Source organism: Meles meles, chromosome 5 (genome assembly GCF_922984935.1).
Source record: "Meles meles chromosome 5, mMelMel3.1 paternal haplotype, whole genome shotgun sequence".
NCBI classification, from domain to species: Eukaryota; Metazoa; Chordata; class Mammalia; order Carnivora; family Mustelidae; genus Meles; species Meles meles.
Genome location: NC_060070.1, coordinates 122,275,085 through 122,298,801, shown reverse-complemented (window position 1 = coordinate 122,298,801; position 23,717 = coordinate 122,275,085).

Here is a 23,717-nt window from a genome sequence, read left to right as displayed (position 1 = left end):
AAGTACAGATGAATCAATTTCTTGACTAAAAAAAAGAAATTGATCAATTTCTTGATTAAAACTCTTCACAGTATAGGGATAGAGGGAATATATCTTAATATCATAGAAGCCATCTATGAAAAGCCCACAGCAAATACTCTCAAGTGGGAAACACTGGGGGCTTTTCTCCTAAGGTCAGGGATGCGACACGGATGTCCACCGTCACCACTGTTGTTCAACATAGTACTATGTACTATTTAAATTGCCTAAGCAATCAGACAACAACAAAAAAAAATAAAAAGCATCTGAATAGGCAAAGAAACAGTTACTCTTTGCCTGATAGGATGAGGACATGATACTCTATGTTGAAAACCCAAAAGACTCCAGCCCTAAATTGTTAGAACACACACAGGAATTTGGCAAAGTGGCAGAATACAATATCAAGGCACAGAAATCCATTGCATTTCTATACACTACATGAGACAGAGAAAGAGAAGTTAAGGAATTGATCCCATTCACAGAGCTATCAATACGTTCAAAGCAATCCCTATCAAAATACAATCAACATTTTTCACAGAGCTAGAACACAGAATCCTAAAACTTGTACAGAACCAGAAAAGACCCCAAATAGCCAAAGGAATGTTGAAAAAGAAAACTAAAACTGGTAGCATCACAATTCCAGACTGCAAGCTATATTACAAAGCCGTAATCAAGATAATATGGTACTGGCACAAAAACAAACACATAGATCAGTGGAACAGAATAAAGAACCAAGAAACAGACCCTCAACTCTATGGTCAACTAATCTTCAAATAGCTAGAAAGAATATACAATGGAAAAAATTCTCTTCAAAAATTGGTGTTGGGAGGGGCGCCTGGGTGGCTCAGTGGTTTAAGTCTCTGCCTTCAGCTCAGGTCATGATCTCGGGGTCCTGGGATGGAGCCCTGCATTGGGCTCTCCGCTCAGCGGGGAGCCTGCTTCCTCCTCTCTCTCTCTGCCTGCTGCTTTGCCTACTTGTGATCTCTATCTGTCAAATAAATAAATAAAATCTTAAAAAAAAAAGTGGTGTTGGGAAAATTGGACAACCACATGCAGAAAAATGAAATTGGACTATTTTCTGACACCACACAAAGATACACTCAAAATGGATGAATGACCTAAATGTGAGGTAGGCATTCATCAAGACACTAGAAAAGACATCAAACTCTTTGACTACAGCCCCAGCAAACCTCTGTCTAGACCTGTCTCCTAGGGCAAGAGAAACAAAGGCAAACATGAGCTATTGGGACTTCATCAAGATAAAAAGCTTTTTCACAGCAAAGAAACAGTTTACAAAACCAAAAGGCAGTTCTACAGAATGGGAGAAGATATTTGCAAAGGCACTACCAGATAAAGGGTTAGTATCCAAAATTTATAAAGAACTTAACAAACTCAACACCCAAAAAACAAATAATCCAATTAAGAAATGGGCAGAAGACATGATTCTCCAAAAATGGCCAACAGACACATGAAAAAATTCTCAGCATCACTCCACATCAGGGAAATACAAATCAAAATCACAGTGAGATACCACCTCACACACAATCACTACAATTAACAAGTCAGGAATAACAAATGTTGGGAAGGATGCAGAGAAAGAGGAATCCTCTTACACTGCTGGTAGAAGTGCATGCTGGTGTAGCCACTCTGGAAAACAGTATGGAAATTCTTCAAAAAGTTAAAAATAGAGCTCTGCTATGACCCAGAAACTACACTACTAGGTAAATTTCCCAAAGATAAAAATGTAGTGCTCCAAAGGGATACCTGTACCCAAATGATTATAGCAGTAATGTCCACAATAGCCAAAATTCTTTCCACAATGGAAAGAACCCTGGTGTCCATCATTAGATGAATGTACAAAAGCAATATGGTATATATATACAATGGAATATTACTAGCCATCAGAAAAAAAAAAAAGAAATCTTGCCATTTCCAACAAACTTGAAGGAACTAGAGGGTATTGTGTTAAGTAAAATCAGTAAATCAGAGAGACAATTATCATATGATTTCACTCACATGTGGAATTTAAGAAACAAAACACAGAAGCATAGAGGAAGGGAAGGATAAATGCAACAGGAAAGAATCAGAGAGGGAGACAAACCATAAGAGACTCTTCACCATAGGAAACAAAATGAGGGTTGCTGGAGGGGAGGAGGGTGGGAGGATTGGGCAACAGGGTGATGGACGTTAAGGAGGGCACATGATGTAATGAACACTGGATGTTATACACAGTTGATGAATCACGGAACTCTACTTCTGAATCTAATAATACACTATATGTTAATTAATTGAATTTAAATTAAAAAATATATCTTGCTACAGACAAAGAAAGCATTTTGTAATGATGAAAGCATCATTCTATCTGGAAACTATGACAATTATAAACATATATGCCCATAATAACAGAATACCAAGTGCATGAAATAAAACTTAACAGAAATGAAGGGAAAAATAGACAACCAAAAATAATACTTGAAGACTTTAATACAATACTTTCAATAATGGATAGAACAACTAGAGAGATCAACAAGGGAATATAGAACTTGGCTAACACTATAAATCAACAATAAATCACATCTAACCACCGTGTATAGAATACTGCACCCAACACCAAAATGTACATTCTTCTCACATGTACAGGAAACATTCTCCAAGACAGATCAGGCAGTAGGCCATAAAATGAACTTCCATAAATGTAAAGGATGGAAATATTACAAAATATGTTCTCTGATCTCAATGAAATAAAATTACAAATCAAATGAAATAAAATTGTAAAACAAATATTTTGACATTAAAAAACACATTCCTAAATAACCATTGGGTTAAGGAATAATCAAAAGGGAAATCGGGCAATACTTTGAGATAAATGAAAATGAAGACACAATATACCAAAACTTTTGGAATATACCTACAACAGTGTTTGGGGGGAAATTTGTAGCTTAATTTATATTAAGAAAAAAGGATATTTTTAAAAATCAATACTTTAAACTTGCATCTGAAGCCACAAAAAGAGAGGAGGGACATCAGAAAAATGGAGGGCTAGGAGGTTCTGACACTTGTCTCCCCAACAGAAACAATAAACAACTACAACCAAAATAGCTCTGGGAAAGCTCTGGATTACAACAATGAAGCAAAACACGGGCAAATTAAAAAAAACTGAGGACGGCCACGTAGAGAAGTAAAGGAAACATTTTACCCATGTCTTCTCATGCCTCAGCCTAAAGCAATTTGGTGCCAGAAGCAAATATAATTTCTCAGTGAAATTATAACCCACTGCCCTACCAGCTGCCCTAAGCCCCTCTCACATGGGTTCCAGTTCACAGCTCTGAGCTATCCTTACTAGCAGCACTTCCACTTCCTTAAGCCCCCATCTCCCTAATGTTGCGATGCGGGACTGTCATGAAGCATTTTCACGGACTGATGCTTCTGTCCTCTGACTCACCCCTGAAGCTAAACTTGGGATTGTCATCCACTACAACAGGCTGCGCTGCTACTTACACATTGGGCAGTTATGGCTAGAACAAGCTATGGCCGCACTTTTCAATCCCAGGACCCTTGCTTCTATGTTTTCTTCTCCTAACTCCCCGGACTCATTGAAGGGAGATCAAGACCCAGATCTTAATGCCATGGGATATCTGCACACACCCACATCTTAGACAGCATTGCCACTGCCTCAGAAAATTCACTCAAACCCCCAGGATCCAGGTGCTGTGGCAGTTTCTGCACACCTGACTTCAGGATCCTGGGCCACCTATTCCTCTAAAGGCCAGCACCCCAGAGTAAGTGCTAAGATGGATCCCCTAGACTAAAACTTTCAGCCACAGGTGAAAAGTACAGGAAGACTGCAACAGCCTTCACCTTCAAGGATCTCACTAGCCCTATCCACCTTGGTCACTCACAAAACCTCTGCCATCTTCACCACACTCTGGCCAATGTCAAGGTCAGCTGATGGAACTGCACAGTAACTATGCCACTGTGCTGTCCAAGAACTAAAATGCTGCATCCAACCCCTTGGTGCCATCTCGTAAGGAGCATATAACAATTGGAAGTACATAGGCACCAAGTAGGAGAGTGCCTAAATATATGAAACACTTGTTAAAAAATCAGAGGGAAAAATAGACAGTGATGCAATAATACTAGGGGACTTCAATACCTCGCTTTTAAAAATGAGTAGATCATCCAAACAGGAAATCAATAAGAAAAAAATGGATGTGAATGACACTTTAGACCAAATGGACCTAAGAGATATATACATAACACTCCATTCAAAGGCAACAGAAAACACATCTTTCCAAATACACAAGGAACATTCTCCAGGATAAATCATGTTAAGTCACAAAATAAGTCTTAATAAATTTAAGAAGATTGAAATCATAGTAAGCATTTTCTGACCACAGTGATATGAATATAGAAATCAGTAACTGGAGGAAAAGCTGAAAAATTCACAAATATGTGGAAATTAAATAACATACCTTTGAACAAAACGTTAAAACAAATAAATGGAAACACAACATAACAAAATCTATGGAATGAAACAAAAACATTTCTTTTTTTAAATTTTATTTATTTATTTGATAGAGATCACAAGTAGGCAGAAAGGCAGGCAGAGAGAGAGGAAGGGAAGCAGGCTCCCTGCTGAGCAGAGAGCCCGGTGTGGGGCTAAATCCCAGGACTCTGGGATCATGACCTGAGCCGAAGACAAAGGCTTTAACTCACTGAGCCACCCAGGTGCCCCAACAAAAACATTTCTAAGAGGGAAGTTTAAGTAATGCAAATCTACATTAATAAGAAAGACTTAAAAATAACATTACACCTCAAGGAACTAGAAATAGAAGGAAATCTAAGCCTGAATTTAGCAGAAGAAGTGAAAAAATAAAGACAGGAGTAGAAATACATGACACAGAGAGGAAAGACAATTTAAAAAGATCAATGTTTGGTTACACACATAATGCATCATGAATATACAAAAGCATCATATCACATTTCAGAAACTCCCAGACATCAGTCTGAGTTTGACCCTGATTTTCATCCTTCATAATAAAACTGGAATTGTAAGTGTAGCAAAAAAAAAAAAAAAAAAATCAATGAAACTAAATTATTGTTTGTTTCGTTGATTGTTTGTGTGTGTGTGTGTGTGTGTGTGTGTGTGTGTGTGTGTTTTGAGAGACAGAAAGGAAAAAAAGAGTGCACAAGTGGGTGGGGAGGGCAGAGGGAGAGGGAGAGAGCAGGTTCCTCACCCAGCACAGAGTCTGACACAAGACAAAATCAAGAGTCAGACACGTAACCAACAGAACAACCCAGACACCCCTTTAAAAGTTGGCTTTTTGAAAGCACAGTAAATTGGTGAACTTTAGTTAGACTAATAAAGAAAAGGAGAGAGGTGGGAAAGCTCTACCACAAGGACCTGGAGTATGTCCTCTGCAGGAAGCTGTCCATGGAAAGGGGGGACAAGGGCTGTTTTTCCACCTCCCCCAAATCCTGCATATGTCTGCTGCCCTGCCACTTCTACCCGGACCCAGTGATGGTGAGGTCTCCTCCTCTGCCCCTGCACACACCAGCCTGCAGTGCAGGAAAGGAGAGATGGAGGGTGGGTTGCTGATGGGCCTCCAGGAGACCCTTTAACTTCCCCAGATCAGATCATTATGCTGCTCTGCCCGCAGGAGGGCAGAGGTGGGCAGTGGGAGAAATTGCAACGGATGACACAGAAATAAATAGGATCATTAAAGACTACTATGGACTCAGAGGATTTAGAAGAAATGGATAAATTCCTAGAAACACATAACTTACCAAGACTAAATCATGAATAAATAGAAAATTTGAGCAGATCAATAGGAAAGAAGGACTTTGAATTAGTATTCAAAAATCTCCCCACACTCAAAATCCCAGGATTAGATGACTTTACCAGTGAATTCTAACAAACATTTAAATAAGAATTAGTTAACAATCCCTCTCAAACTCTCCAAAAAATTGAAGAGAAAGGAACACTTCCAAACTCATTTGACAAAGCCAGCATTTCCTTGACACTTAAGTCAGACAATGACAGTGCAAGGAAAAGAAAATTGCCAGCCAATATCCCTGACAAACATAAATGCAAAAATCCTAAACAAAATACTAGCAAGGTGAATTCAAGAACACATTAAAAGGGGCACCTTGATGGCTCAGTGGGTTAAGCCTTTGGCTCAGGTCATGATCGCAGGGTCCTGGGATCGAGCCCTGCATCCTGCTCTCTGCTCAGTGTGGAGCCTGCTTCCCCTCTCCCCCTGCCTCTCTGCCTACTTGTGATCGATCTCTCTCTCTCTCTCTGTCTGTCAAATAAATAAATAAATATTTCCCAAAAAATCACATTAAAAGAATCATACACCATGATCAAGTGGGATTCACCTCTAGAATACAAGGATAGTTCAACATGTGCAAGTAAATAAATGTGACACACAACCATTACAGAATGAAGAATATAAACCATATAATTGTTTCAGCAGAAACGCAAAAAGCATTTGACAAAATTCAACATCCTTTCATGATAAAAATTCTCAACAAATTGGGCATAGAAAGAATGTTCCCCAACATAATAAAGACAATATATGATAGGCCCTCAGTTAGCATCATACTCAATGGTTAAAAGATTTTCCTCTAAGATTGGGAACAAGACAAGGATGCCCATTCTTGCTTATTCATTTAAACTAATAGTGAAAGACCCAGTCAGAGCAATTAGTTAAGAAGAAGGAGGAGGAGCAGGAGGTAGAGGTAGAGGTGGCACCTAAACCAGAAAGGGAAGAAGTAAAACTGTCATTATTTATGAAAAACATAATCTTTCATAAAGAAAATCCTAAAGACCCAAACAAAACTGTTAGAACTAAGAAGTGGATCCAGTAAATCTGCAGGATACAAAAATGAGTGTATAGCAATCACCTGTAATTTCTATACATTAATAAGGAACTCTCTGAAACAGACCTAGAAGAAACAATCCCATTTACAAAGCATCAAAAACAATAAAAATACATAGGAATAAATTTAAATTTAACCAAGGAACTTAAAGAACTGTACTCTAAAAATGGCAAAGCACTGATGAAAGAGATTGAAGAAGACACAGATAAATAGAAAGTTATCCCATAGTCTTGGATGGGAAGAATTAATGTTGTAAAACTAGCCATACTACCCAAAGTGATCTAAACACTCACTGTAATCTCAGTCAAAATTCCAATGGCATTTTTCACAAAAATAGAAAAAAGAATCCTAAAACAGGTAACACAAAAGACTCCAAATAGCCAAGGCAATTCTGAGAAAGAACAAAGCTGAAGGCAACAAATTCCCTGATTTTGAGCTATATTACAAAGCTGTAGTAATCAAAACAGCATGACACTGGCATAAAAATAGGCACATAGATTGATGAAACAGAATAGGAATACCAGACATAAAGCCACATGTAGATGGTCAACTAATATTTGACAAGGGTATGACGACCACACAATGAGGAAAAGACAGTCACTTCAATTAATGCTCTTGGGAAAACAGGTATCCACATGCAAAGAGAGAAACTGGATGCCGAACCTACACCACTCACGTAAATAAACTCAAAATGTAACATAGACTTAAATGTAATACTTGAAACCATAAAGCTACTAGAAGAAAATCATTGGCTTTGGCAATGATTTCTTGGATAAAACTTCAAAACCCAGGAAATAAAAACTAAAATCAGCATTTGGGACTACATTGAACTAAAGAGCTTCTACACAGCAAAGGAAACCACTGATAAACTGAAAAGACAACCTACAAAATGGGAGAAAATATTCACAAAGCATATATCTGATGAGGGCTTAATGCCAAAACATACAAAGAACTCATACAACTCAATTCCAGGGGGGAAAAAAATAATCCCATTTAAAATAGGCAAAGGACCTGAAAACATTTTGGCAAAGACACACAAATGACTATAAGTATATAAAAAGCTGCTTAACGCTAATCATCAGGGAGATGCAAATCAAAAGCACAGTATCATCTCACACCTGCTAGAATAGCTGTTATCAATAATTGAATCCTATCATGGAAAAGGGTTTTAGAAACAGTCTCAGAATCTCTTCACCATTTACCAGGGATGCCCAGAGACTTGCTGTGAATATGTTCAGATCAAACTGTTCAGAGTGGGAAACAGTGCCTTTCACTGGATTACTTGACACAGTGCAGCTGGTCTCCCCAAATGAAAACAACTCTGCAAACTTGGGCCTGTCCTTCATTTTCCCCATGTGATATAGTAAGAACTCCCACAGTAAGGAGCCCTCAGTAACTGAGATGATTAGGAGAGAAATGTTTCCTCTGCTACAGTGAACAGTTGATAGACCTGTTGAGTAAACAAGGGAATAGAGAGGTGCTTCTTTTCAGCGTCCAAGTGTCAGAAAAGGTGCCTAGTCTTACATTTAAATTTATATACAGGAAATCCACTAGAACAGAGAGATTACGGAATTTGCAAGCTTACTAGATGATGCCTCAGCAAGGGTGAGAAAGCTCTAACAAACTGTAAGAGAGAAAATGCAGGACAGCTATAACTCACAACTGAGCCTTTCATGGTACCAATCTTGTTATAACTCTGTAATGTCATGTATCTTTATTCAGCACCAGAAAAGAACAGGACTATGAATGGGTAGGGAGACACAGTTTGGATCACTGATAAATTTGCTCAACAATACAAAATCCTATTTGTCACTGATGAATTTGCTCAACAATACAAAATCCTTTTCTTTTACTTCAGTTACCACATTGCTCTGGACTCAGTAGCAACATAAATCAAGTTGGCTCAATTATCAACTATAAAGTTTAGAAAACCTGTAATATAAAGCAAATTAAGGCTGATGTATCAGATTTACCACTGGGTAAATGGTAACGGGGAGAAGGGAGAGGAGGGTGCTGGTTAATTTAGCCTAGGCCCTGAAGGACTCACTGTTCTGGAAAACACACTCATTGTCCTTACCGATGATCAGCATATTCTCCTATGCTGGCCTCCAGGAGGGGACCTTTACTGCCTAGACCCTGAGCTGGCAGCCAGCATGGCTCCCATCTCTGTTCAACTGTGAGCCCTATCGGCCCAGCCCCCTGTTAATGCAGTCCTCAGCCTTCAAGCCCAGGCTCTCAGATGTTGAGACAGTGGCTCTGAGTCCGTTTGCCCCAGAGCTGAACACACTCACTATCACACCAAACAATCTCTGATTCTTCTTATTGTAATGTGTTTTCCCAATGCATTTAGAAAGTTTTGCAATGTGGTTACTAATATTTTGGATTCACATGCCTAGAAAGTGTCCTGTAAAATAAAGTGCTTAACTGAAAATTGCCTTCACAGTGGGGAGTATTAACCTACACTCCTTGGATATCTTTACTTATAAAACTTTTTGGAGGATCAACCAAAGTCTATGTTACTACCTAAAATATACATTGAAAACATCAGAGAGACTAGTTACACATTTGATCGTTGTAAGAAGGGAGGAGCTGTCTGGGCATAAAAAGTAGTTACTAGACCAGGGTTGTGGTCCAAGAGGAAGGATGATGACATAAAGCTTTGCATAAACCACGATTCAATGAAACCATGACATATTGTTAAATACTTTTCCTTCCAGCTAACAAGGCAAGAGAGGGAAGGCAGCATCATTTGTCTCCGGCAGACTAAACTGTCAAGAAGGCACACCCAAACCTGTGGTGACAGGCAGGGGTTGGGGGGAGAAATTCCATTTCCATTTCAGTTCAGTGAAACTGGTGTGTGGAACACTTATTTTTGGAGCAGTGTGCACAATTTCTGAAGTTACTGCCCATGCTGTCCCCACTGAGTCTCTTCTCTGCCTTTCTTCCTCTCCCACAGGTTTTCGGGTCCCCCAGGGGGATCATGGCCACAAAGTTTCCCACATTGGAATCCTTTTATGTATCTTTGTCATTTGTATTTCTCATTTCTCTCCAACATGTTCTTTTTTTACCCACTCACTACGTGGAATTAAAATAATTACCACTTTCTGCCTCACAGATAAAAGAGGAAAAACAACCCTCTCCAAATCCAATGAAGTCTTAAATTCAGAGCCCATGAACTGCAGTAATCAAGTGAGCAGAGACAGAAGAGCTCTACTGAGGTTCGCGCTGCTTTCCCTGCAAGAGGAAACTTTCAGAAGAAACACCCAGTCTGTCGAAAGTACTGTAACTTTCATGTTGGAACCTCTGGGGTCAGGGACAACCTTGACTCTTTGCTTCATTTAGCAATGGCCTCAGCACAGGAACACTTGTTTGGTTTTTGATGAAGCTAGAAAGTTTTTTAGCCTCAGAGTGTTTGAACCTGTAAGGTTTCTAGTTGACTGAATAACATTTCAGAATCTTCAGCTGAGCATGGATATGTCCCGAGTGTGTCATCTCTTTAAATAACCCTTAGGTAAATGACACAGGCACACACGCATGAACAAAATACTCTGTCAGTTATGAGGAAGAGCTCTTCTCTACCCAAAATGTGTCCACAAGGAACAGTTACACAACTCTCTACCTCAGGCTTATCCTGGTGAAACACTGCCAGGTGGAGGCAATCGAAGGTGTAAGGATGTGGTCAGAGGACCAAGCAATTCCTTCTTTAGAAGAATTACGTGGTCTCCTGCCTGTGATGGCAAGTGTGGCATAAACACCCTTCTGGGCCACAGTGTAGAGCAGCCGCCCCTCTAGCACGTCACCCTGAGGTTAGACCGTCTGAGTCTGAATTCTGGCTCCACCTCCTCCTAACGGTGTGGCCTTGGGTAAATGTCCACTTCCTCCTTGCTCCAATTTCCAAGCTGGTAAAATAGGAAAGGGAGGTGATGATAATATACTACTGAGTGATGTCATGAAGATGAAGACAGTTAATATACTCCAAGCACTTAGCAGAGTGTTTGGCAAACAGAAAGCACTCAGTAATTATTAGGCATTGTTATTATTATTTTTTATTAATTATCATTATCATCCTTTCTAGAGGGTAACCTGACAATCTGTCTTTGTTCTCTCACCAGCCTGGTTAGTTGGAATACAATACAGTTGAGGGGGATGTCCCAGTATCAAAAGCCAAAAGAAGCCTGGCTTTCTTTATATTAAGTGGGAAGGGGAGGAGAGAAGGAATAGGAGGGATCAACCATTCATACTTTAGGTTCTGCTCTCTCCCTACTCACCTCCAGGAAACAAACCACCAATAAAACATCTAGGAAAACAGCTGAATCCATCCCCTTCCTCCCTTCCTGATTTCCTTTCCACCACTGACAGGTCCCAGAATGTGTTGGTTGACTCTGAAACTGCAGAAATCAGGGTCACACTTGATTGATTCAGGTCAAACATATGGTTGATTTGGGGATTTGTTGGCAGTTTGGAAAACAGAGCATATCCTGAAGCTGAGTAGACATAAATAAATGAAGTATTCTCTGCATTTTTAGAAGTAGAAACAGTTTCAGATGTTGATATTTGTGTTGTCAATTCCCTTCAGACTTATGGTTGTGAGCCCAACCTTGGTTTAAGTGCAACACTTGGTTATGACCTAGATCAGAGGAATAATACATATTCCTCCATCTGACTTCTATTTGCATGTGGATCATTTTTCTCCAAAGGGAAGCAGAGCACTCCGAGGGACGTTCCCATATTTGACGCGCTATCACATTCCTTCACCCAAATCCGCAACTCCACAACCCAGTTCTCTCTAGCCAGGCTGTGGTGACAGTCTTTGGGGAAGTTGGGTGTAAGTGAAACCAAAATAAGACATTGGGCACATTCTTCTCAGGCCAATTAAACCATCTGGAGTCAGCATCATTTGTCTCTGGCAGACTAAGCCATGAAGGAGTCTAAGATGTAGATATATGAGAAGAACTTATGTAGACATATGAGAAGAAAAAAGTATCTGTTAACAAGAATAAAAACAACAAAACCTCAAAATACTAAGTCATATATTTAACAAGGGATGTAAAGAGTCATCAGAGAAAACATTAGAAAACAATTCTGGGGACACCGAAGATGAAAAAGTGGGGCAGAATACACTGTTCACAGTGAGGAATATAAGTTATGGATTTCATGCAGTTTCCATCAAGATCTACATGACATTCTAAAAACTAATAATATGTTTCCTAAAGAGCGAAATCCTGAGGCCAGACTCAGGATACCATAGGAAGAGAAAAACATATCCAGAGAGTGGCTCGGCAGCCCTGCCTTGCTCTGTTGGACTTTCATGCCAGACTGCCTCATGCCCACAAAGAGGACATCAGCTCAATGAGAACTTATTCAGAGCATTTGCAGAAGTTGTGTTTAAGAGGAACAGTGATCTGACATTGAACATGTTCTCTCCACCCAGTGAGGAGCAGATCTAGTGCAGCATCACTTGTCTCTGGAAACAGAGTGGTCAAGAAAACTCACAGGATAGAGCTACTGTGTATAGAAAAGTGTCTTCCTCACAATACCAACAAAATGTAAAAAGTAGGAAACAAAAAATATAACAACCTTACTAACGTATTTAGTGTAACACGAAAAGCTAAAGAGAAAAAATATAAATCAAATACCACATAAAATTCCAAAATTAACAGTGTGAATTTAATATTCAGTGGGAATAACGAGTAGGCAAGACTAATGAAGAACGCTTTTCTATTACTGAACTTACTAATTGGTTGTAATGACTCTCTTCTCAACCACACTCTTTAATTCTCAAAAGGGCTTCCTTCTTTAAGCATGCATTTCCTTTACTTAAGGAGAAAATAGTTTCTCCAATCTTGCTGTAGTTGGGGAGATGTTCCTAAAGTCAGTGGTTGGAAGAGACAGGCAGCATGGATGAACAGTCCCCACCAATAAAAACAAAGGCAGGTGCGTTTTCATGGTGTCTGCATGTATCATCCAGATGACCTGGACACTTGAGTGGTAAATTTCATCTTAATTCTGATTGAAAATTTATAATCCCTTGTCACCTCCCAGCCTGCCAGCAATGGCAGTGGTGTATGCCAAGGTATTTGAGAATTACAAGGCTGGATAAAAGGCTTCTCAAAAATCTACAGTGACCTCAGGAGCACACATGTAGCCTGGACATAGGACCCAGAGAAACAGATCTACCCTCCCCATTCCCAACACGTGTGCTTTCCACTTATAAAACCTTGTCTCGTCATTCTCTTACACTCCACTGCCAAGGTTTTTTTAAAGAATGAAGATCTTGCACTGAATCTATAGATCAAATTAAAAAGACTGACACCTTAACAATATTGAGTCTTCTTATCACGGAACGGGGTATTTTAAGTCTTGGGTTTCTTTCATCAGTAGTCCATAGTTATAGCATACAGGCTTATATATGTTTAATAACACAGTGAAGTATTTGAAGGGTTTTGGTGCTATGTAATGGTACTTCCTTATTTTATTTCTCAATTGTTTCTTGCGAAGAAGTAGAAATAAAATCGATATCTGTATGTTGATCTTGAACCTCTGACCCTGCTAAACTCATCTGTTGTAGTAGGTGTAAGGTTTTAGAGGTGAGATAAACACGACACCAGGTGAGGTAGGCATAAGGCAAGATTTATTAAAGGCATTCTCCAGCGAAGTTTCAGGGCTCAGGAGAAGGGGAGTCAGGAAAGTCACAAGGGGAGGAGGTGGGCACCCTGGGGCGAGGTTCCAAGACTCTTGAAAGCTGAGTTGGGGAAGTCGCACTGGAAGTGAAACAGCGGGGGTCTTTTATCTGGCCAAGGTAGGGCATGGGCTCACATCCATATATGGTAGGGTATTTGGTGATCAGAGGGTATGGGGTTGGGGTCCTGATACTTCTGTTTCCTGCATAGGTATCGGGTTACCTATGGAGATGTGACCTGGGCATACATCCTTTTGGCGGGAGAGTCAAGGGTTGAGGAAGTGGGGGAGGGGGCTGGAAGATGGCAGTCCTGGCAGTCATCCCTATTGTTCCTCCTGCATTCCCAGAGCCGCTGCCGACCCAACATTCCGACCTTTTTGGTGTAATAGGGGCGGCGATTCAGGTCTGGCTACTTCCTGCTGGCAAAGGGGTGCTGTTATAGGGTCCTTTGGATGTGAGTAGGCAGATAAAGGGATGCAGGAGGAGTTGGTTGACAGTGACCCTGGAAACCTCGTGGATGTGATCCTAAATGAGGTGAAGAACACAGGTCGCGGTTAGTGCTAACAGGCAGAGGAGAATAAGGGGACTTAGAATTGGAAGGATTTTGTTAAGGGGGAGAGCCACTACTGAGGATGTTTATTTCAGGGCGATGTTGGCCATGAAGGGAGTCGTGGATTTTTGCCAGGGCACTGATATTGATTTCAACTATACTGGATTCATTGATATAATAGCAGCATTCTTCATTGAGGAATAAACAGGTTCCTCCCTTGTCTGTGTGAGCAGGTCCAGGGCTCTTCGGTTCTGTAGGGCTACCTGGGCCACTGAGGAAACCTGTCATTGTAGGGATGCCAAGGACTTGGCTGAGGTCTCCATGGCTGCTCGAGCTGTTCGGATAAATCTCGGGTAGCGTCTATGGAGTGAGCTAGGGCCCCGGTGCCCAGCCCGATGGCCACTAGGGAAGACGCCAAGGAGACCCCAATAACCAGGGGAAGAAACACAGCCCTTTTCTGTCTCGGGAGGGGGGTGGAGAGGACGGTCATTTCTGCTAGAGCTGGTACCCTCCGGGCTGGCAATCTGTGGTGACCAGCTGACTAGACCGTGTGGTGTCCCCATGGGTCCAAGTTTTCACTAGGAAGAAGTGCCACCTGAGCCCAGGGTCACCAGAGGGGCAGCTCTGTGGGGGGGGGGAGCAGAAGGAAGAGGGTGAGGAGAAGTGGTGCAGGAAATCCGCAACCGTGTGGGCCCCAGGGTTTGGGAAGTCCAGTCATCCTGTGGTGGGGCTGGTTTTAGATTGGAGATGTGTACCCACGGGTGGTGTTCTAGGAGTTTTGCCACTGTGGGAGTTGTGAGAGTAACAGTAAGGGGGCTGGTCCACCTGGGCTGTAAGGACTTGGGGTGAAGTTCTCATAGGAGAACTTGGTCCCCAGGATTTAGGGCCTGGGGGACGTCTCCACCATGGGCTGTTGGGGGCGGGGATGGTTGCATCTGCAGGAGCCCTTAGGAGGGCTCGTAAGAGGGTCAGATAGGGCAGATAAGATAGGAGGGGTAGAGGAGAGGCAGACAGGTTGTGATTGAGTAGGAAGAGCCTGCCGTACAGGAGCTCAAAGGGGTTGAGTCCCGATGGGCCTCGAGGAGAGGCCCTAAGGCGGGTGAGTGCTACGGGGAGAAAGGTTGGCCAAGAGAGGCAGGTTTCAAGAGTGCGTTTGGTGAGTTGTTCCTTGAGGAGGCCATTGGTCCTCTCAACCTTACCCGAGGACTGGGGGTGATAGGGGATATGGAGTTTCCAGGTGATGTTGAGGCTCTTGGAGTCTTGTTGTGTGATGCTGGAGATGAAGGTCAGTCCGTTGTCTGATTGTAGGCTCGAGGGAGTCCGAACCTCGAGATGATGTGTTCAATGAGAACTGGGGCAACCATGTCTGCTGTTTCCCTAGTGGTGGGGGATGCCTCGATCCAGCCTGTGAAGGTGTCCATGAGAGTTAGTAGGTATCTGAAGGTTTTGTGTCAAGGCGTGTGAGTGAAGTCAAGTTGCCAGTCCTCACCCGGCTGATGCCCATGGAGCTGGTGGGTGGGTCCCGGTCTGCGGAGGCCGCCCTGGGCAGTTGACCACAGAACAGGTTCTGCAGGCCTGGTGTACCTCCTTAATGGTACCTTTTGGAGGAGGGAGTGGTGAAAGAGAGGTTGGAGAAATTGGTATAGGGCCTTTGGACCGATGTGGAGAGACTGATGGATGTCAGTAATGAGGGTGCGGATTAGGCCGTTTGGGAGGGCAATTTTGTCCTAGACATAATACCATCCCTTGTCACCCAACCTGCCACCTAATGTTTTGAGGACCCAAGTCTCATCAGTGTATGAGGGACTGTCGGGAGTGTTGAGAAAGAGGAGAGGGGCTGGAGAGGAGTTTAAGGCCATCTGTCAGTCAATAGAGCTGGCCTTGTTGTTCCCCAAAGAGATGGGGTCCTTGGAGTCCTGATGGCCATGGCAGTGGACAATAGCCACCTCGGTAGGGTAATTGAGAGTCTTGAGGAGTTTGGCAATAAGAGGGCCCTTTCTCGCCAGAGGACAGAATGAGTGTGAGTAATAAGGAAAGCATATTTGGAGTCAGTAAAAATAGTGACCCATTAGCCCTCAGATAAGTGAAGGGCCCTGGTGAGAACCACGAGTTCTGCCTTTTGAGAAATAGTCCCAATGGGAAGGGGGGCCGCTTCTATGACTGCGTCCAGGGTGACCACTGCATAGGCCGCATTATCACCATCCATCTGGCACTATGAGGGAGCTCCCATCCACGAATAGAGTGCGATCGGGGTCAGGCAGTGGCCAGTCCGAAAGTCCTGGATGCGAGGGAGAGCATTCTTCCAGGAGTTGAGAGCAAGTGTGGGAAGGAGTGAGGGTAGATGAAGGTGTTGGCAAGAGAGTGGCGGGATTTAGGCGAGGGGAGACAGAGTATGACCTGGGGGTTTTCCATGAACAGCGGGTGGTAGAGTTGGGAAGGAGTGAGTTGTGCCAAGGATTTGTGGCTGACTAAGTCCATTAGTCGATGGGGGGAGAAGACCGTGAGGGACTGTCCTAAGGTAAGTTTGAGGGCCTCCTTTGTCAGAGAAGTGGCTGCTGCTAGGGTCCTGAGGCAGGGCTGCCATCCCTGGGCAGTGACCTCTAGTTGCTTGGAAAGTTAATGGGGATAAGGAGACCCTGCTGTGGAGGTGGTCGATGATGGGCTTAAGTCCTCGCCGGTGGGTTGCTACTATAGATCTGGAAATGTCCCATACCTGCGGGTCCACGGAGGGGAGACAGTCTGGGATAGAGGACAAGTCAGAAGGGAGTAGAGGGAGGATGAAGTGAGTGGAAATCGAGGGAGAGGGAGAGAGACGAATGGTGGCCTGAAGTTGGTGGAGGATGTCCCTGTCTAGTAGGGGAACAGTGCAGGAAGGGTTAATGAGGAAGGAGTGTGAGAAGGGAAACCCATCCAGGCTGCATGTAAGGGGTGGGGTGGCCTTTGGAGTGGAGGAAGTACCATCAATTCCCATAACTGCAACTGAGGAGGGACGAGTAGGACCCGAGTAGGAAGGCAGGACAGAATAGGTAGCCCCCTTGTCCAACAGAAAGGAAATGGACTTACCCGCTACCTGGAGTGTGACCCTGGGCTCGGCATGGGTGAGAGGGGTGTCTGAGTCTGGGCTCCATCAGTCATCCTCCAATCCAAGAAATTGGAAGGCAGGACTTACCGTCTCAGGGTTTTCCCCGCGCGGAGGCGCCAGGAATCCCCCGAGGCTGGGGCAGTCCGATTTCCAGTGGCCCATCATGGCGCATTGAGGGCACAGCCTAGTAGGCGCTTTTGGAGTTGGGCATTGATGGGCCCAGTGTCCCTCGGCTCCGCACTTGAAACAGGCCCCAGGAGGGAAGCGGTTAGGTGCTCCCTTCTGTTGACCCCAGAACCTGCCGGCCTCAGGGCTGCTACCAGGGTTTGGGTCTGCAGTTGGACCTTCTGTTGGGGTCTGGCTTGGCACATAAGTTCTGCTGCCTCCTCTCGGGAGTTAAAGACTTTAAATGTCATTTTCACTAGATCAGAAATGGGAGTTTGAGGGCCCTCCTCCGCTTTCTTTAATTTTTTCCGAATGTCCGCGGCTGACTGAGAAATAAAGTGGGTAGCTAAAACAGTCGTCCCTGCCAGAGAGGCCAGGTCTAGGCGAGTGTATTGGGTCAGTGCCTCAGTAAGTCGGTTAAGAAACATGGCCATGTTTTCATTGGGTTCCTGAATGATTTCCCTTCACAAACCTTCTACAACTTTCCTTTGCACTCAGGTTTTGTCCCAAACAACCATCTCATTTAGGACAAAATTACCTCCTTTTACTTTCAACAAAATGTATTCCCATTCATTAAATCTTTCTTACGTATCTTCTACTTTCCTACATACAGAGTTGCTTCCTTTATTCCCATCAGTCTTACAGTTAGCAGAATTTTGTACTCTTAGAAACACCTTTAGTTATTAACCTCTAGTCGATTATTAATCAATTGTGAATGGTTATAACAGAATTCCTTAGATGCCAATTTATGAATCAGTTAAGCACAAACCATGCTTACTAACAGATTTAAATATTCTTATTTTCTTTGCTGTAAGAAGTCAAAAGCACAAACCTATGTTCAGTAATCAATGACTTGGCATTTTATCCTCTTTGGAAAAGACCTAAATGTCCAACAAATTTAATTCCATTTGTCATCCAAGCAAAACTTCAAACTTTCAGGTTACCAAAGACTTTGAAAGCTATCTCAGCAATTACCCATTAAAACTTTGAGACAGACAATTAACCATCAGTTTAGTCATTTCTTTGCTAGCAGATTTTAACAAATAACAAGAGCTTATTTGACCTTCAGTAAACTTTGATGGAAGTTTCATGTTTACTGTGGATAACTTTGTCAGGAGTTGGGATAAGAGTGGGGAGAGAGAGGGGTAGATGAGGGCGCCAGTTCAGAAATCCTGAACATAAGGGACTTTGGCCCATCTGCTTTGGTGTCTGCTGAGATTATTTAGGTCCGTGAGAATCTGATAATTAAACGTGCCTTCCGGAGGCCATTGGGACTGATTTAAGATTGGTATTGTGGCCAAGCGACAGTACAGTAACATCGTTTTCGCAGGTCCTGGTACAGTTCCAGGGTTTTAAGATTGGCCAAAAGGCCTAAAACACTCCAGGGATGTTTTAGGGTCAAATTTGGATTGGGAGGGCCCCATGATTCATTGCCGGGCAACCCGGGGGCTGGAGGAAGGCGTCCCCTCGTCCACCACTGGGTTGCAGAAAAACTGTGTCGACTTCCATAGAGGTTAGGAGATCTCCCAGCCTCTCGGAGTCACAGAAGTCACCTGGTGACCGGCGGGGTCCGCCCTGACGCAGCCCGGATCAGGGCTTTCGGGAGGGAGCCGCGGAATGGGCGGGGCGGATCTCACCATGGCTTCAGAAGTGGCATTCGAAAAGGGAGGTCCAGGTCCTGCTAGGGAGAGGAGAGAGCCTCCTTACCAGGGTGAGGGCTCAATCTCCTCCCCGGTTTCGGGCACCAAATGTAAGGTTTTATAGGCGAGATAAACAAGAACACTAGGCGATGTAGGCACAAGGCAAGATTTATTAAAGGCACTCTCCGGTGAAGTTTCAGGGCTCAGGAGAAGGGGAGCCAGGAAAGTTGCACCAGGAGGAAGTGGGCACCCTCCCGGCGAGTTTCTGCAACTCTGGAAAGCAGAATCCAGAAAGTTGCACTGGGAGGGATTTGGTGGGGGTCTTTTATCGGGCCAAGGTAGGGCATGGGCTCACATCCATTTATGGTAGGGTATTTGGTGATCAGAGGGTATGGCGTCGGGGGTCCTGATACTTCTGTTTCCTGCATAGGTATCGGGTTACCTATGGAGATGTGACCTGGGCATACATCCTTTTGGCGGGAGAGTCAAGGGTTAAGGAAAGGTGAGGGAGGAGGCTGGAAGAAGGAAGGAAGAAGGCGGTCATTTCTATTGTTACTCCTGCACTCCCAGAGCCACTGACCCAACAAAAAGGTTTCATAAAAAGAATAAGAAAAGCTGGGTATACCATAGTGCTCACTAGCACTTTGCAATTGCCACAGCCTTAAAAATTAATATTAATACTGACTCCAAATATGCTTTCCTAGTCCTACATGTCCGTGGAGCAATTTGGAAGAAAGGGGGATTATTTTCAAGCCATAACTCCACAATCAAACACAAGCCTAAAATTATTATCCTTAAGGCTGTACACCTACCTAAGGAGGTAGCTGTAATTCACCTCAAAGGACATCAAAGGATATGATCTTAGGAACCAATGAAAGTAAGGGTTTACACCAGGCCGCTGATTTGGATAAAAAGCCATGGAGGTGACAAAAACTTCGTGAAGGAAAATTGTCCCTAGGTTTGGACTCCCTTAGTCCCTACAAAACAACGGACTGCCTTTTATTACACATTAAAAGATGGCCCTCCAAAACTGACTAGCCCTTGCTATCTTGACTGCAGTTACAGAAACCGAGAATTGGAGGACTGTCTCCTAACAGCACCCAATGGTTATATGACTCTAACTTGTGCTCATGGCTTCCCCCAGGTACTCTGCGCCAAAGAGTACATAGGCCAATGTACTCTGCGTTTTGTCTGGAATCGCGGATGCATTATTAAAACCATTACCAACCTGCCTAACCTTCTAAAACTTAAAACAGTGGTGAACTCGTTCTGTCTCATTGGTGACCAACTAACATCCACTTTTGTTCCCACTTTGGAACTGGAGGATGTTTGGCACATAGAAGCTCTTACAAAGTACAAGATCAGTACTAAATGCCCCTCGAAGTGGTATTTCTCTATTAAAATGCTATGGCAATACAAATGTGTAAAACAACTTTACAAAATAGAATGGCATTGGATGTTTTAGCTGCTACACAAGGTGGAAGTTGTGCTATCACAAAAACAAAATACTATGTTTATGTTCCAGATTCTTTCAAAATATTTCTTGGGTTCTGACCTACTCAAGTGAGCACTTTAAACAGTCCCTCTCTCCTTTAAGGATTGATTAAACTCCTGGACTGGAAAAGGGTTTTTTGTCAACTAGTAAGAAACTGATTTCAGCTTCATTTTCTTTTTGTTATATTAATCATGTTTTGCTGTTTTCTCCCATGTCTCCTCACTCATGTGACCCTGACTCTTTTGCCGCCATAACTTCCTCAGATAATCCTTTCCACTTAGGAAGATCACCTGAGCAGTCTTCCCTGGATTCAGCTGCCTCTGTCTTTCATAACTCCCCTACACATTCCCCAACTGGCCAGTGTTGACCCGAGCAGGTAGGGACAACTCTACACCCCTATCCAGCAGGAAGATGTTACACAAGATGAGACCTTCCAACTTCAACAACCTTAAAGATTTAAGGGTCAGGAGGGAATGAAGGAACAGAAGACTGGCTGAGGACAAAGCAAAAGCTGACACCCTGCAACCTTCCTCCACTTCTACCCCTGGGTGGGACATAGGTGACATTCTTTAGGAATTTCCCAACTATCTTAATGTTAATACCTTGGTAGAGGAAAAAACCTTGACTATGACAAGGCCTCGAGGCATCTGGTGTCTTATAGGTCCTCTTTAGCATATGAAAGTTCTATTGAAACCTCCCTTCTTCATTACCTCCCTCAACCCCATCCTATATAACCTGTCACCCCTCACAACCCCCAGGCAGCAGCTCCTTCTGCCCATGGATCCTGTCCCCATGCTTTAATAAACCACCATATTGCACCAGGATGTTTCAAGAAATCTTTCTTGGTCATTGGCTCTGGACCTAACCCCCCGAACCTCACTTTATTCTAAGACTTCATCACCTAAACCCTACCTATTTCAAACCACATCATTATTATCAATGTGTTGATATTATCCACAGTTAACTATTAATGGTTAACAAATATATGCATCATATATTTGAACGTTGCTAAGAGAATGAATCTTAAAAGTTCTCAACACAAGAACAAAAGAAGTATAGCTATATATGGTGATGGATACTGGCTACACTTACTGTGGTGATCATTCCACAATACATACAAATATCAACTCATTGCGTTGTACACCTGAAACCACTTCAGTGTTATATGTCAATTATACCGAAGTAAAGAAAAAAATCCTGTTCAAAATACCAATGTGGTTGAGAAGCTTTAAATAAAAAAGAAAGAAAAAGTGATTCTTCTATTTAATCTTCCTTTATGCCATTTCCAGTATTTTTCATTTCTCTGTGTAAATCCAGGTTTCTCTGTGATAGCATCATATTTCTAAAATGGAGAGACCACCTTTTTACAAAGGTTTGCAAAAATCCTGTGGACTTCAATATTCCTGCATCTCAAAGGTAAGAATGAAGGCATGACTCTCAAGCACACAAACTGAGAAAAGAGGCCTCAGGGCTTGTGGGTCCTTCCCCTCCCCCTTATCCTCTCTCCTCAGAGCACTGTCTAAGCCCTCCAATCTCTACCATCTCTCAGGTTCAAGACAAAGCTTTTCTTTTCATGAGGTAGTCTTTTGTGCCTGCCTCAGGCTATCCATAAACAATGTTGTTGCCTGACCAGCCCCTGTGATTCTTAATAAGATGGAACGATCCCTGAGCAATAACCAGGAAACTTTGAAAGAGAAAGGATTTATTACTTACAAATCCTGGAAATTACACAGCAGTCTGAGATTATACAGTGAGGTCATTTGAGAGGCCACATGACTGGATACCAGTACACAGGCCTCTGCATCAGAATGTGCTTGATAAGAAGATCACTTACAATTCTCCCACTTTCTGTGCTCTCATCTGGAAACCCTAAAATGTTTTTTGAGAGAACAAATCAAAACATCTTGTGCATGTTGGAATTCAACTGTTCTTAGTTCACATCTCCTTTGAGAAAGTTATGGGGAGAAAATAAAACTCAGCATGTGAGTGGGTAGAATTCATCCCATATAAGGAAGCACTCCAACTCTCACATGCAAAACTCATTGCTCTATTATACCCAGAAGCCAGAGAACATTGTGGTACATTGCAAAAATAATCATAAGTTCTTTGCAGCTCATAGTATTAAGAACTGGAATGTTAACTCACCTCTTAAACTGACTTAGTACTGCGACTTGCTTTTACTAATAGAGTGTAGTAGAACTGCTGCTGTGAGTCCAAATTTGGCTGAGGAAGCCCGGCAGCTTCTCTTTTGCACTAGGGCAACTTCCAGCACCTTGTGAATAAGTCTGAGCCCACCTGCTGGATGATGAGCCCAAATGGAGAGGTCCGGCATTCTGGGATGATACAGTGGCTGCCACAGACCTGGGAGCACCTGAAAACAGAGGAGCTGCCCCAGAGCAGAGTGCCCACATGGCCTTGGCACCATTTGCTGTCTTCCAGAATCATGCAAAAATACTAAAACGTTATCTGAAAGCATTCCATTTTACAGTAGTTTGTATACAGAAAAAGCTGATGAGACAACATACTTCACAAAAAAACTCTATTTCCTAGTGATCTCTTGGCACTTCTGTGGATCATAGGCTCTCCAAACCCATCCTGCCACAGAGAGAAGTTTGGATGAATGAGGGAAATCTATGGGCCATCCCTGGCCTAGCGCCATTACTATTAGTCAGTATAGAGTTGCTATCGTTTGTGAGTATTGCCATGTGCCAGGCACTGGACCATACTTAAATCTTATAATTTGTACTTATTTATAATTTCGTTTCATCATATACTATCACATAATGGCTTTCATTCCCTTTTATAGAAAATTTCACTCAGGCTGATATATTTTGAGTGACTTGCCCAAGGTGATGCAGTGTTGAACACTCACTTATTTGATTACAAAGTCTGCTCTTCTTACTTCTGCTGCTCTGGACTCAGTTATTGCTGTGAAGCACCTTTAACGTCTGCAAGATGGGAGAGGCTTTGGCCTTTTCAGTAAAACTTCACCAATGCCTAATAACCAGGGTTAGGACAGGGCAAAAGAATTGAAAGTCAGAACTAAAGAATTTGAAAATGCACAAGTCCCTAGAAAATGTTATAAATGTTAATTAGAACTAATCTACACTCTGTCTAAATAATTTCTTAGATGGCTTCCAATGATGTCAGTTAGTAGGACATTTCCATTTATATTAATAATAGTTTAAAAAGTTAATAGTTTA